The 12,179-nt window shown below is 38.5% G+C and overlaps 1 long non-coding RNA gene across 1 annotated transcript in view; it reads left to right on the forward strand.

The window, feature by feature from the left end:
* The window catches only part of LOC118723558, a 70,243-nt gene extending 58,365 nt beyond the window's left edge, over window positions 1-11,878 (forward strand). Inside the window, exon 3 of the long non-coding RNA XR_006742148.1 lies at window positions 11,611-11,878. This is a non-coding gene — a long non-coding RNA (uncharacterized LOC118723558). The remainder of the gene's footprint in view (window positions 1-11,610) is intronic.
* The last annotated feature ends 301 nt before the right edge of the window (window positions 11,879-12,179 follow it).

A 12,179-nucleotide genomic window follows, 5' to 3' on the forward strand; every position in this document is an offset into this window, starting at 1 on the left:
CCTCAGGCCTCCAGCTCAGCTCCTTCTCAAAACAAAGTCACATAATTAGGAAAAGTACTACTGTCGTATAGATATTTACCTATTTTAAAAATATAACTGTTTCCTACAAGTCTTTGTTTCCTTCCAGAATTAAATAAGGAAGCCCGTGAGAAACAGAGATAGACAGACAGTGGCTTCATTCTTAAGCTAAATGTTTTTGTCTAAATTGTTGGATGACTTGTCATTGTCTGGAATTCCTAGGAAGGTCCTGCATGATTAAAACTCTGACTATTGGTAACATTTATGAATGCCAAATGAGATTGCTCGTCTTCACAAGGGGAAAGACCAAAGTCTTTTTTTCCCCTTTCTTTCTTTTCAATTCTGAACTATAAGTATATACTCGTGTGTGTGTGTGTGTGTGTGTGTGTGTCTGTCTGTGTGTGTGTCTGTGTGTGTGTCTGTGTGTGTCTGTGTGTGTGTCTGTGTGTGTGTCTGTGTCTGTGAGTGTCTGTGTGTGTGTGTCTCTGTGTGTGTGTGTCTGTGTCTGTGTGTGTCTGTCTGTGTGTGTCTGTGTGTGTGTGTCTGTGTGTGTCTGTGTGTCTGTGTGTGTGTGTCTGTGTGTGTCTGTGTGTGTCTGTGTGTGTGTGTGTGTGTGTGTGTGTCTGTGTGTGTATGCATAAATTTGCTGCTTTACAAGTGACTTTCTTTATTTTAAATAGAAGCCAAATTGGAGTAAACAGGTGAAGCTGGGTAAATCCTCCTAATGGAGGGTAAGCCTTGGCAGTGACCATGAATAAAAGGCAATAATGAGTCAAATTGTTTGCCGAGCTGAGGGTTTTTTCCTGGCTTATTTAGTTTCTTTAAACTTAGTGCTTCACAGAGATCCCATTGTGCCCTTCCCCCATCTGAGCTGAGTCTCAGAGTTGATTAGTAACACAAGAGTCTATGTAAGATATGTACACAGATAATAATTTAATAAATAAGGAAGAAAAAGAGTCTATGTAAGAAATATGTGTCCACAGATCTTTAAATAATTGCTTGCCATAAGTTTAGGAACCACTTTCCACAGCTCTATTACTAACCTACCACCCAGCATTAAAGGAGATCCTTACAATAGTCCATTCTTTCTCTGAGATAAACTAAAATATTGTACCCTGATGGTTAATAGTATTTTTGTTCATGTAACAGGTGAATGATGGTATTACTACACAATTTATTTAACACAAATTGTTCATATTTGAACAGTTTCTTATGTTCTGGGAGTCAGGGGCCACTTTTACATATGTGTAATAAATTATGCTGTCCCAAGTTAAATAAGTAATATTGGGTTGTTACATTCAAATAAATTACGTTCATGTTAGTTCAAGAGATTCCTTCAATCTAATTTAGATATCTGTAGCATTCACTACCATAGCACAGTTTAAAATTTAGATTATAATAAATTGCTGGGTAATGATTTAGCCTATTATAAAATTAATATACATTGAAACTCTGTGCTTATGTTCTCTGGTAAGACTGTGTGTGTGTGTGTGTGTGTGTGTGTGTGTGTGTGTGTGAGAGAGAGAGAGAGAGAGAGAGAGAGAGAGAGAGAGAGAGAGAGAGATTTTCCATTAGGTTTTGACCTGTGACCGAGGTACCTTCATTTTGGAACCTTGGCGCTAAATCTGGGGCTTCCTTAAAACCAGTTCATTTATTCTATTTTTAAAAAAGAATCTTGAAATAGAAAAAAATCTTGTTACAGTGCTGCCCAGGATAGCCTAAAGGGCTGTGTTATACCTCTGCTATCTATAAATGTGCTTTAACATGGGTCTTGCTAACATGATTTCATGTGAGGTGTGGACAGGACCTAATTAGTTATAAATCTGTAAAAGCTTGAACTGAGGCTTAGCTTGCAATTCTCCATCTGACTGATACTACTACAACACACTAATCCCAGAAAGCTGTCTTATAATGAATTTCCATTAGCCACAGAGTTAAGGCAAAGTCATGAACTTGAGGAAACTAAGCAATCCCTCTGACTTAGCCAGTTAGATAGAAGCTCTACCTTGCCAGTGTGCTGTCTGCTTTCCCAGTCTTGTTCTTGCTTTGGAAAGCATCTCTTAGAAGAAAAGTTAAAACCACAACAAACCATTCTACCGAAAAACTTTAAGCTATCTTACATTGAGTATCTTCCACTGACAGATAATTTTTTGTATTTCATAATTCTTTAAGTGGTATAGTGCTTATGGATTTCAAAGTGCTATTCCCATGCTTTATCTGTTTTCATTAAAAAACAAAACCAAACCACTATTCAAGCAGAGAAGAAAATAAAATAACCAATAAAACAAATCAAAGTTTGACATCAATTTGATTAATTATTGCCTTCTCATCATAGCCATTACCCTTGGATATATAATGGCAAATTTAAAAAGTTTCTTACCTTCAAGAATCTTACCTTCTAATTGGCAATGCAGATGATTAATAGGTACACATATGCTTGAATATCAATTTCTATTAAATTTTATAAAAAATACTAAAGCAGGCAAAAGTGTAAGAAAAGAGAGGACAGTGTTATTTCATGTAGCGTAGTCAGAAACCTCAGATGTGTACATACGCATTTAATTTTTTCACATTTAGCCTTTTTATTGAGATGTAATTTATAGGTTTACAGATGAAAATTGCACAAATCTCAAGCATATGTTTGACAAGTTTTGATAAATGTAACCTTCCCCCCCACCGCCCATCAATATATAGAACATTTCTATCACCAGAAAAATTGCTCCTGCCCATTACCACTAGTCCTAACATCACTGTTCTGACTCTGTGCTATAGATTGGTATTTCCTGTTCTGGAATTTTGCATAAATGGAATCATACAGTATGCAGTTGTTGTGGTTGGGTTCTCCCTTCTGTTAAGATTTTTAAAGTTCATCCATGAGATTGCTCTATTGCGTACATTCCTTTTCATTGTGTTCTGTTGTCTGAATGAACCTGAATTTGTTTACCCAGTCTCCTGCTGATGGATTCTTGGGATTGTTTCCAGTTTGGGGACATTTCACATAAAGCTTTTTATATCAGGTTTATATGTATACTAGAGGCCAGATGCATGAACATTTGTGCAAGAGTAGGCCTTCCTTCCCCCGGCTGCCAGCATCCGGGACCCAGGCTGCTTTCCTCCTCTGGCCCCCAGCAGGTACCTGAGACCCAGGCTGCTTCCCCAGAAGATGCCTGGTCTAATTAGCATATTACCCTTTTATTATTATAGATATTATTACATTTCTCTCAGGTAAAGATCAACACGTGCTTAACTTCATAAGGAACTTCCATACTAGTTTCTAAAAAGGCCATGCTATTTTATCCTCCACCAGCAATATAAGAGAGTTCTTTTTTTTTTTTTTTCACATCCTCATCAACACATGGTGTTGTTAGTCTTTTAATTTTAGTCCTTTGAGTGGGTGTGTAATGATGTCTCATGTGCTTTTATTATTGAATGTTAGAATTAGATAGACGCCCTTTTTCAGATATTTGTCTTATGAATATTTTCTCCCAGAGTGTAGCTTTCCTACTTATTTTCCTAAAGATAGTCTTTCAAAGAACAAATGTTTTAATTTTGATTAAGTCCACTTTACAACTTTTTGCTTTAATTGCTAACATTTTTTCTACCCTAAGAAATGTTTGCTTTCTCGTGATCACAAAGATATCTAATATTTTCCTCCAAATTTTTATAATTTAATTTTTATGTTTAGATCTCTGATAATCTACGGTACTTTTTTTGTGGAAAATGTGAGATATAGATACAACTTTATTTCCCTTTCCTCAAATATTGAGGTAAATACCCAGTTGTTCTAACATCACTGGTTGAGAAGATTTTCTTTTCCCCATAGTCATTCTTTTGGGCCTTGGTTGAAAAATCAATATTTTGGGTTCTAAGGAGAAAGACACAAAAAGTAATGCTCCCACCTTTGCAACAGCATGGTAGAAAATTTACAAATGCATAACTTTTCCTTGAACCTATGAGAGAGCTGAGGGCCCAAGGAAACCAACTTGGAGGACAAGTGTCTCCATGGAGAAATGAGGGTCAAACACTTGTTTACCAGAACCAAGTGTGTGAGGACACTGATAAGAATAACTCAACTAAAATTTTTAACTAATTGCCAACCGCCAACTGCAGACATACGGGAAATTTGCAGTATTCCAGGCTCTTCTACTGATGCATAGGATATGCACAGAAAACAGATGTCCTGAGAAATCATTCTTGTAAGAAGGCCAGGCAGAGAGGATCAGCTGTGGTTGAGGGAAAAGCAGGTCTCTCTCTTATAGAATAAAAACCTAACCCCACATAAAGAAGAGCAATAAATTCTTATTAGGACACTCATGAAAACTCGTTGCAGCTGAAAGAGTGTCCTAAGGGACAGGCATACATCTCGGGCCCAGACCTGCAGGTTGGAGTGGAGAAGGTCCCATTTTTAAGACCCAGGATCTGGGTGTCTGCCTAACTGACAAGAACAACAGAGAATACACCCCAAACCTCACCACTTGGCCAATAGGTGTTGAGTGACTAATGCTAGTATAATTCCCAAATTACAGAAGAACAGAAAGAATTAAATGAGTTGCCCCAAATCCCACAGCCAATCAATGGAAAAACACATTTTAGTCAAGATAATCTAGCTCCAAAGTCCGCATAAAGGCTGTGCAATACTGCAGAGGATTGTTGAGAAGAATGAGGAAAATCAGAAGGGTTGCTGATTCAGAATAAAGTGCTCAAGGGAACATCTGGTTTTAAGAAAGGGGTGCAATAAAAAAGACCAAATTTAACAGAGCTGGTAAATCAGATTAGTGAGGGAAGGTTTCCACTAGACTTTGCAATTTAGAAAATTATCTCACTTTAGCAGTAAGTAGTTTCAATAGAATTGTAAATATTGAAACCAGAATCCACTGGTTTCAGAAATGAATATGGAGTAAAAAAGATCGTTCACTAAAGATATCCCACTTTCCCAAAAAGTTTGGATAAGAAGAGGATTGATGTACAGATAATGAATGATGTGGGAAGATGGTTGGTTTTCAAGGATAAGTGTGATTTGAGCCTATTTACAAGACAAGAGGAAGCAAATAGCAGAATGAGAAAGTTTGTTGTTATAAGAAAAAATAATAAATAGAAAAATAAGACAAATAAATAAGGTGGTATAAGGTTTGTTGATGTGTCTGGGATATGTACTGAGAGAGTTTTCTAGGAATACAAATACCCTTATGTAAATATAAAAAGATATACAATTGGTACAGTTCCAATATATTTGTTATGTGAGATAAAAATTTATCTGTTCTTATAGACACATATATTAATCTCACACATATCTTTCTTATAGGTTTTCTTGAATGAGTTAGCCAGGACAAAGTTGTTTCATCTTCACTGATGTGTGATATGCACTCTGTCAGAACACAGCTTTTGGTAATGGTGCAATAAACAACTGTCACTCTAATACAGAAACATGTAACAGACACAATAACTCAGTCATTCCATCTAACTTGACAAAATGGAAAATGGCTTGAAAAAGGAGAGCCCAAAGCACCCGGTGAAAACAGCAAAGTAGGCTGAGTTTCAGGTGTCTACTACTGCAGTGATGTCTTTGAGAACAAGGACTGTATACACATTCAAATTTTTATCATCATTCCTAGTAGCAGATGCCACAAAATGTCACATGTGTTGAGATATTCATTTATATAAGTCGATTATCAACATTTTAAAGCATGTGTCTATCTAATCTTATATTTGGCAATTAGTAGAACTTCTAGAAATACTGAAATTTCAAATTTCAAAAGAGAGATTTAGTCAAGACAGCCCATTGCTCTGGTCAACCTAGAAGGCATTTGCCTGGCACAAGCACTGAAAACATTCTTCCTTATGCTTCTAAATACTCAGCTGTGTGGAGAAGATTGTATGGTCTGCTCTGTTTCCATAATATTCATCTTATTCTAAACATTCACTCCTTTCAATAAAACAAATATAGCATATTTGTTATTTTAAAACATGCATTGCTTTTTACTCCAAACGTGTGAGGTGGGTTTATCTTATGTATATCTTTAATTTTAACACATTTTAATGACAAAAAAGTTTTCATTTGGAGATAAAATTGACATTGGAAACTTTAGCTTGACTGTCACAGTGGGTCACATGGAAGAACTTGGCCAAGTTTATCAATCATATTTGGCCTAGTTTTCTGCATATGTTTGCAAGATGCAATAGCCAGTTTGCTGCTTGAGGCAGAGGAACCTGGAGTTAAAGTTTGGAACTTTTGCCATTTAATCCAGGGGGTGTCTTTCCTTTTGCCTAGATCTTGCCTAAAGAAGTCTGACTGCACCAGTAGAGCAAAAATAGAACACTAATTCTCTTTGCCTTTCATCAGCTCTGGAGTTTTTAGAATATTCTTGTCAAGCATTTTTGGGAACACAGGTGCAAAAGATGTTTTAAATATAAGCTGCGTAGTGAAAAAATAGTTTTAGGTATGAATAATTGTACAAACGTGAATTAAATAAAAACATTCTCTTTCTTTAGGGTTTCTTAAATCCTTATGGGAATTGCCACTTAAAACAGGATGCCATAAAAATATTTTTGCACATATGATGTTAGTCCCCTATGTAACATATTTCAGAATTTTTGATGAATCAATAACACAGTTAAAGGTCAAATAGTTATAGCTGATTCAAACTTGAGATGAATAGAGATGTCAAAGCATTGAGCATATTGGATGTTTACACATGAATAAGCAAGATGACAGAATTTGTTTTCAAGCAGATCTATTTTTTTTTTTTTTGCCTTTGTGTGATTTTGATAATTCTTTGACTGGCTGTTTTTATAGATTATATTTTAAATATTTATGTTAGCATGTAATTAGCATATATCAAATATATATATATATATATATATATATATATATATATATATGGCTATGTAAATGATCCCCTTTCACAAGAGAAGAAAAATGGATATGGGTTTTTGTTTTCCTTACTAAATGTCTCTAGACAATTTAGTATTTAGGGGATAATTTGCACTTTTTAAATGGAGTTAATAATTTTAAGTGATGCAGCAGCTTGTTAAGTTCCATTTTTTAAATATCTATGCATCTATGTATCTATGTATCTATGTATCTATCTATCTATCTATCTATCTAATTGATTTCAGAGATGAGAGGAGATGAGCCCTTAAACATGCATGTGCCCTTGACCAGAATGGAACCCAGGACCCTTCAGTCCACAGGCTGATGCTCTACCCACTGAGCCAAACCCACCAGGGCAAGTTCCATTTTTAAGTCAAGGATTTTAATATATCAGGGCAGGTGTTTGAGTTTTGAGATTTGGAAGAATAGAATTCTGACACATTTTTTACTTTTTCCTTTCACCACATTTGGCATTCGAATACTGTTGTCACTCTTAGCTATCAAAGGAAATCTTGCACTATTCTCATAAAACCTTCACAGAACCAGACACCAAAACGCTGACTCAAAGTCACAACATTCCTCTGCGGGGATTCTCCCTGTCACTGTTCTGAGATCACTGGAAAAGGTCATATTTGAGGAAGATGTTTTAATGAAGTTTACCAATTTTTTTTTAATGCAGTATGTGTGTGTATAGGCAACTGCAGGTGCCCCAAAGAGAGACTGTTTTCAGTTCATTTAGATTGTTGAAAGGTAAATTGGCCAGTGAGAAATAGGCAAGAAGTGGAGATGGGTGGCTCTCATGACTTCCAAGTTGCTGTACACTCTGCATTTCTGTCTTTCTCTTTGTGATTTGCAGATTTATTGAGAGAAGCGTTTTCAACTGTCTAAGTAATCCCTTACATCTCAACATGTGTTGGGACTGTAGAATTACTATGAATTCTAATAAACATTCGAGGCATGGGAAAATTTATTTGTGAACCCTGAGAGCCTCATGATACTTAAAATCATATAGCACTCCCCAGGCCAGGTGGCCCAGTTGGTTGGAACATCATCCTCTGCATCAAAATGTTGTGGGTTTCATTCCCAGTCAGGGCACATACCTAGGTTGCAGTTCAATTTGATCCCTAGGCCAGACTTGTATAAAAACAATAATTTTCTCTCTCTCTCTCTCTCTCTCTCTCTCTCTCTCTCTCTCTCTCCCCGCCCCCACTCTCTTTCATCTCTACCCCCTCTTTTTCTCTCTCCAAAATGATTAAAAACATATCCTCAGGTGAGGATTAAATATATATATATTTAATAAATACATATACATATACATATACATACACATACACACACACACACACACACACACACACACACACACACACATATATATATATATAAAACTAGAGGCCCAGTGCATGAAATTCATGTGCAGGTACAATCCCTAGGCCTGGCCTGTGACCAGGACCATCTTCCCTGGCTGCTGACAGCCACTTCTGTCCCCTGCTGCCACCCACCTGGGTTGCCAGTTTGCCATCAGGAGACTGGAGCCTGATAGCTGGGGGAGGGACGGAGAGGTTAGCTGTTACGCCCGTTCGCCACCCCCACCTCCACTGCAGGTTGTCCTCTGTGTGTGGGGCAACCAGCTGGGCAGAGACCTTGGCCTGGCACTGCCCACATCCCCACCACCCATCCCAGGTGATCAGAGCCTGTGGGTAGTGGGGAGGGACCAAGAGGTCAGCCGTTCCACCCATTCACCAGTCCTGCTCCCTACCCCCCCCCCCCCCCCGCACTCTGCCGCTACCCACCCTGGTTTCCTGTTCACCATCAGGTGATTGAAGCCTTATGGCCAGGGGAGGGACTGCGAGGTCAGCCACTCCCGCCTGGTCACTGGCCCCAACTCTACCACAGGTTGCCTTCTGTGCATGGGGCGACCAGCAGGGCGGGGGCCTTGGTCTGGCACCACCCACATTCCCTGCCACCCACCTTAGGGTCCCTGTTAGGCATCAAGCAATGAGAGCCTGCTGACCAGGGAAAGGGACCAATAGGAGGTCAGTGCATAGTGTCTGGTTGAGCAGTTGTTCTGGTTGTTCTGTCGTTATGGTCGCTTTTAGTATACAGGATTTTATTTTTTTAAAATCATATAGCACTGAATTTGCTTAGGTGTGTTATAATTACATCTTCTTGTCTTCCCCACTATATTGGGATTTAATTCAGAATAGGGAGAATTACCTTTATAAGATTTCCAATACATGGTACAATATTTGTTATTTCAGAAGTATTCACTAAATGGTAGTTGAATTAAGAAAATAATGAATAAAGAAGTTTAATGACTCATCAGGATTTCCCATTTTTAAATCTTCTTTGAGGTCATGTAGTTTTGTTGTTTGAATAGCAAGTTTCAGGAATTCATATTCATGGTTTCCCTTTTGGGTTGACTGACATTGTCAAGGACTTCTATTGATATATTTACTAGAGGCCTGGTGCATGACATTCGTGCACTGGGAGTGGTCATGGTGGAATCTCTCAGCCTGGCCTGCACCTTCTTGCAGTCCAGGACCCCTTGGGGGATGTCTGCCTATCGAAGCCCATTCCCCATGGGTAGCTAGCCTAAGTTGGGAAGCAGACATCCCCGAAGGGTCCTTAGGGCTGCCATGGAGGCAGGAGAGGCTTCCACCACTGTCATTTGCCAGCCATGAGCCCGGCTTCTGGCTGAGCAGCACTCCCTCTGTGGGAATGCATTTATCACCAGGGGGCAGCTCCTGTCTTGAGTGTCTGCCCTCTGGTGATCAGTGCATGTCATAGCAACTGGCTGTTCCACCATTTGGTGGATTTTCATATTAGGGTTTTATTACATACGATAGTAAAAAGAACACTGAAGTTATCATATCAGTAATTGAATCTAAATTTTTGCTTCACTGCTCACGTGCTGTGAAAATTATCTATCTTTTTTGAGCCTTCATTCAGTCGTCTCTAAAATGGGTTAGTTACATCTCCCTGACTGCTATTTCACAAAGTAATTTTTCTTCCTTTATTCAAGAAACTCTTGAAATCTCCCATAATCTTAAACTACCTAGTTTATATAGTAAGGAAAAAAACGTTAAGTATGTCATGATGCTTTAAAAAAAATTCCCTGTAAACCTTGTTGCCCTGCAGCTGCCACAGTCATAAAATCAATGGCCTTTATTGCTTTAGGTGTGGAGTGGATACAGCCTATTCTAGAACAAATGTGTCATTGTGCATTTGCTACCAAAGTTTTTACACAAGCTATGATTTGTTGAAAATGCTAAAGCTGCCATTTACATATTGAGAAGAAAGCCTGAGGATATAAGGCTAAAGCTTATAAAAGTGGGACCTAACCACATAGGAATGGAAGCCACTTCTCCTCTCCCTCCCCCCCGGTGGTGCAAATGGTGCTTGATGAGAGACTGGGAATAGGAACAAAAAGGATGGTGATCTAAAAAGAAAACAAGAAGGTTAAGGAAGGAGATGAGAGCAAAAGAGGCCTTGTTAACTTCTCTCCCCCCAACTCAAAGGAAATGCTTCTTGGGAGTCTCTAAACCACCGTGGGGTGGGCAGTAGAGTTGAAAAGGGCATGTTGAGAAAGGGCCATTCTACTCACCTCTCCTCCAGGTACCTCATGTCTTAGAATTGGCCGAGATGCTCTGGTGTGGCAGAGATACTGAACTGAGCTTTTCGTAGAAGTCAGCACACTTTCTAGGGGTCTCTGTGTTGAAAGCAAGGGTAATCGGGCAGAGACTGCTCCTCTCCACCGGAGGTGCCAACACTGCACACAGCCAGGTCTCTGAGATGAGGAGTGAGGAGTGAGAGCTGAGATGAAGAGTATGGTCAATCAGGGAAGACAGACAGAAGCAAACATTGCCCCATGCCTATGCTGAAAGGAGCATCCCAAACACTTCTGAACAGGTAGAGCGAAGGTAGAGACCAAAACCCAAGGAGAAGGCTGGATTCGGTTTGTCTTACTCAGGATGTAGCAGCCCACCCAGGAAGGCCACTAACGGCTGCAGAAGCTCCGCTCCCACCACCACAATATTGCATAAACTTCTTGAGGTGAAGGGGGAAGGGAGAGGAAAACCAGGAAGAGTAAAATGTATCCCAAACTAACTATTTAATGAAGAACCTGAGTCATAACAAATGAACAAACTTTACATTTTTATTTTGTTTTGGTTTTTATACCAAGTGGGAATGAAGACTTTTGATCAAGATGAGGTCAATTATGTGATGGGAAATACATTTTTTTTTATCCTCACCTGAGGATATTTTTTTCCATTGATTTTTTTTTAGAGTGGAGAGGAGGGAGGAGGAGGAGAGAGAAAGAGAGAAACATGGATTTGAGACAGACAAACTGATTGGTTGCCTCTGGCATTCACCCCAACTGAGGTTGGGACCGAGCCTGCAACTGAATCAAAGCTGTGATTCTTTGGTCCATGGGCTGACACTCCAATCACTGAATTTAAATTTTAATTTAGGGCTGGAAACACAGGTTTGTGGGTTTTTTTTTAATTAAATTTTGCACATCTGTGTTATAATGAGTAAATTTCAAATCAGCACAACTAGTTTGCCTGTATTTTTGTTTATAACTTATATATGTATAGTGTTTACGTTTATAGTCTATGAGTTTGTAATATTTTGTTGGGTACAGAATGCTTTTACATATACCCTCTCTATTTCTTCCCATAACATTGTAAGGAAATGTCAATATTATTATGTTTCAGGTGAGGACATCGAAGATTTGTTCAGGACCAGGTAGCTGATGAGAGAGAGAAAAGAAAGAGCCCAGCTGTCAGCCCAGGTCCTCCTCCTTGCTCAGGAGCCACCCACCACACATGTGACTCTATGGGGCCTCATTTTATTTCTCTCTGGAACTCTCTACTCTCTTTGCAGATTATTTGTTAGGACCTCTTATACAATTTCCTTTTTTAATTTAAGGCCATGTGCCACAAAGCTTTATTGTGATGTATTTAAATAAAATAATCTTTTGTTATCTAGTATGCCACTGATTCTTTTGATTTGGTTGTTTTAGACAAAATCTCAGAAGAACAATCTGTCTAGGCAATAGATTATGAGTACATCTTGGCAAAACAAAACGACCTATGGAAAATGCATTCTAATCATTTCATATCTAGGAAAAATGTAAAAAAGAAAAGAAAGAAAGAAAAGTGAGTCAATATTTTATACACTCAAGGTCAATATTCTATGTCATTGTCAATAATGTATGAGTTCAAAGGATTTGTGTAACTATTAAATTAGAAATGATTTATTCTTATTTGATGTATAGTGGATT

Source organism: Pipistrellus kuhlii, unplaced genomic scaffold, assembly GCF_014108245.1.
Source record: "Pipistrellus kuhlii isolate mPipKuh1 unplaced genomic scaffold, mPipKuh1.p scaffold_m20_p_2, whole genome shotgun sequence".
Taxonomy (NCBI): domain Eukaryota; kingdom Metazoa; phylum Chordata; class Mammalia; order Chiroptera; family Vespertilionidae; genus Pipistrellus; species Pipistrellus kuhlii.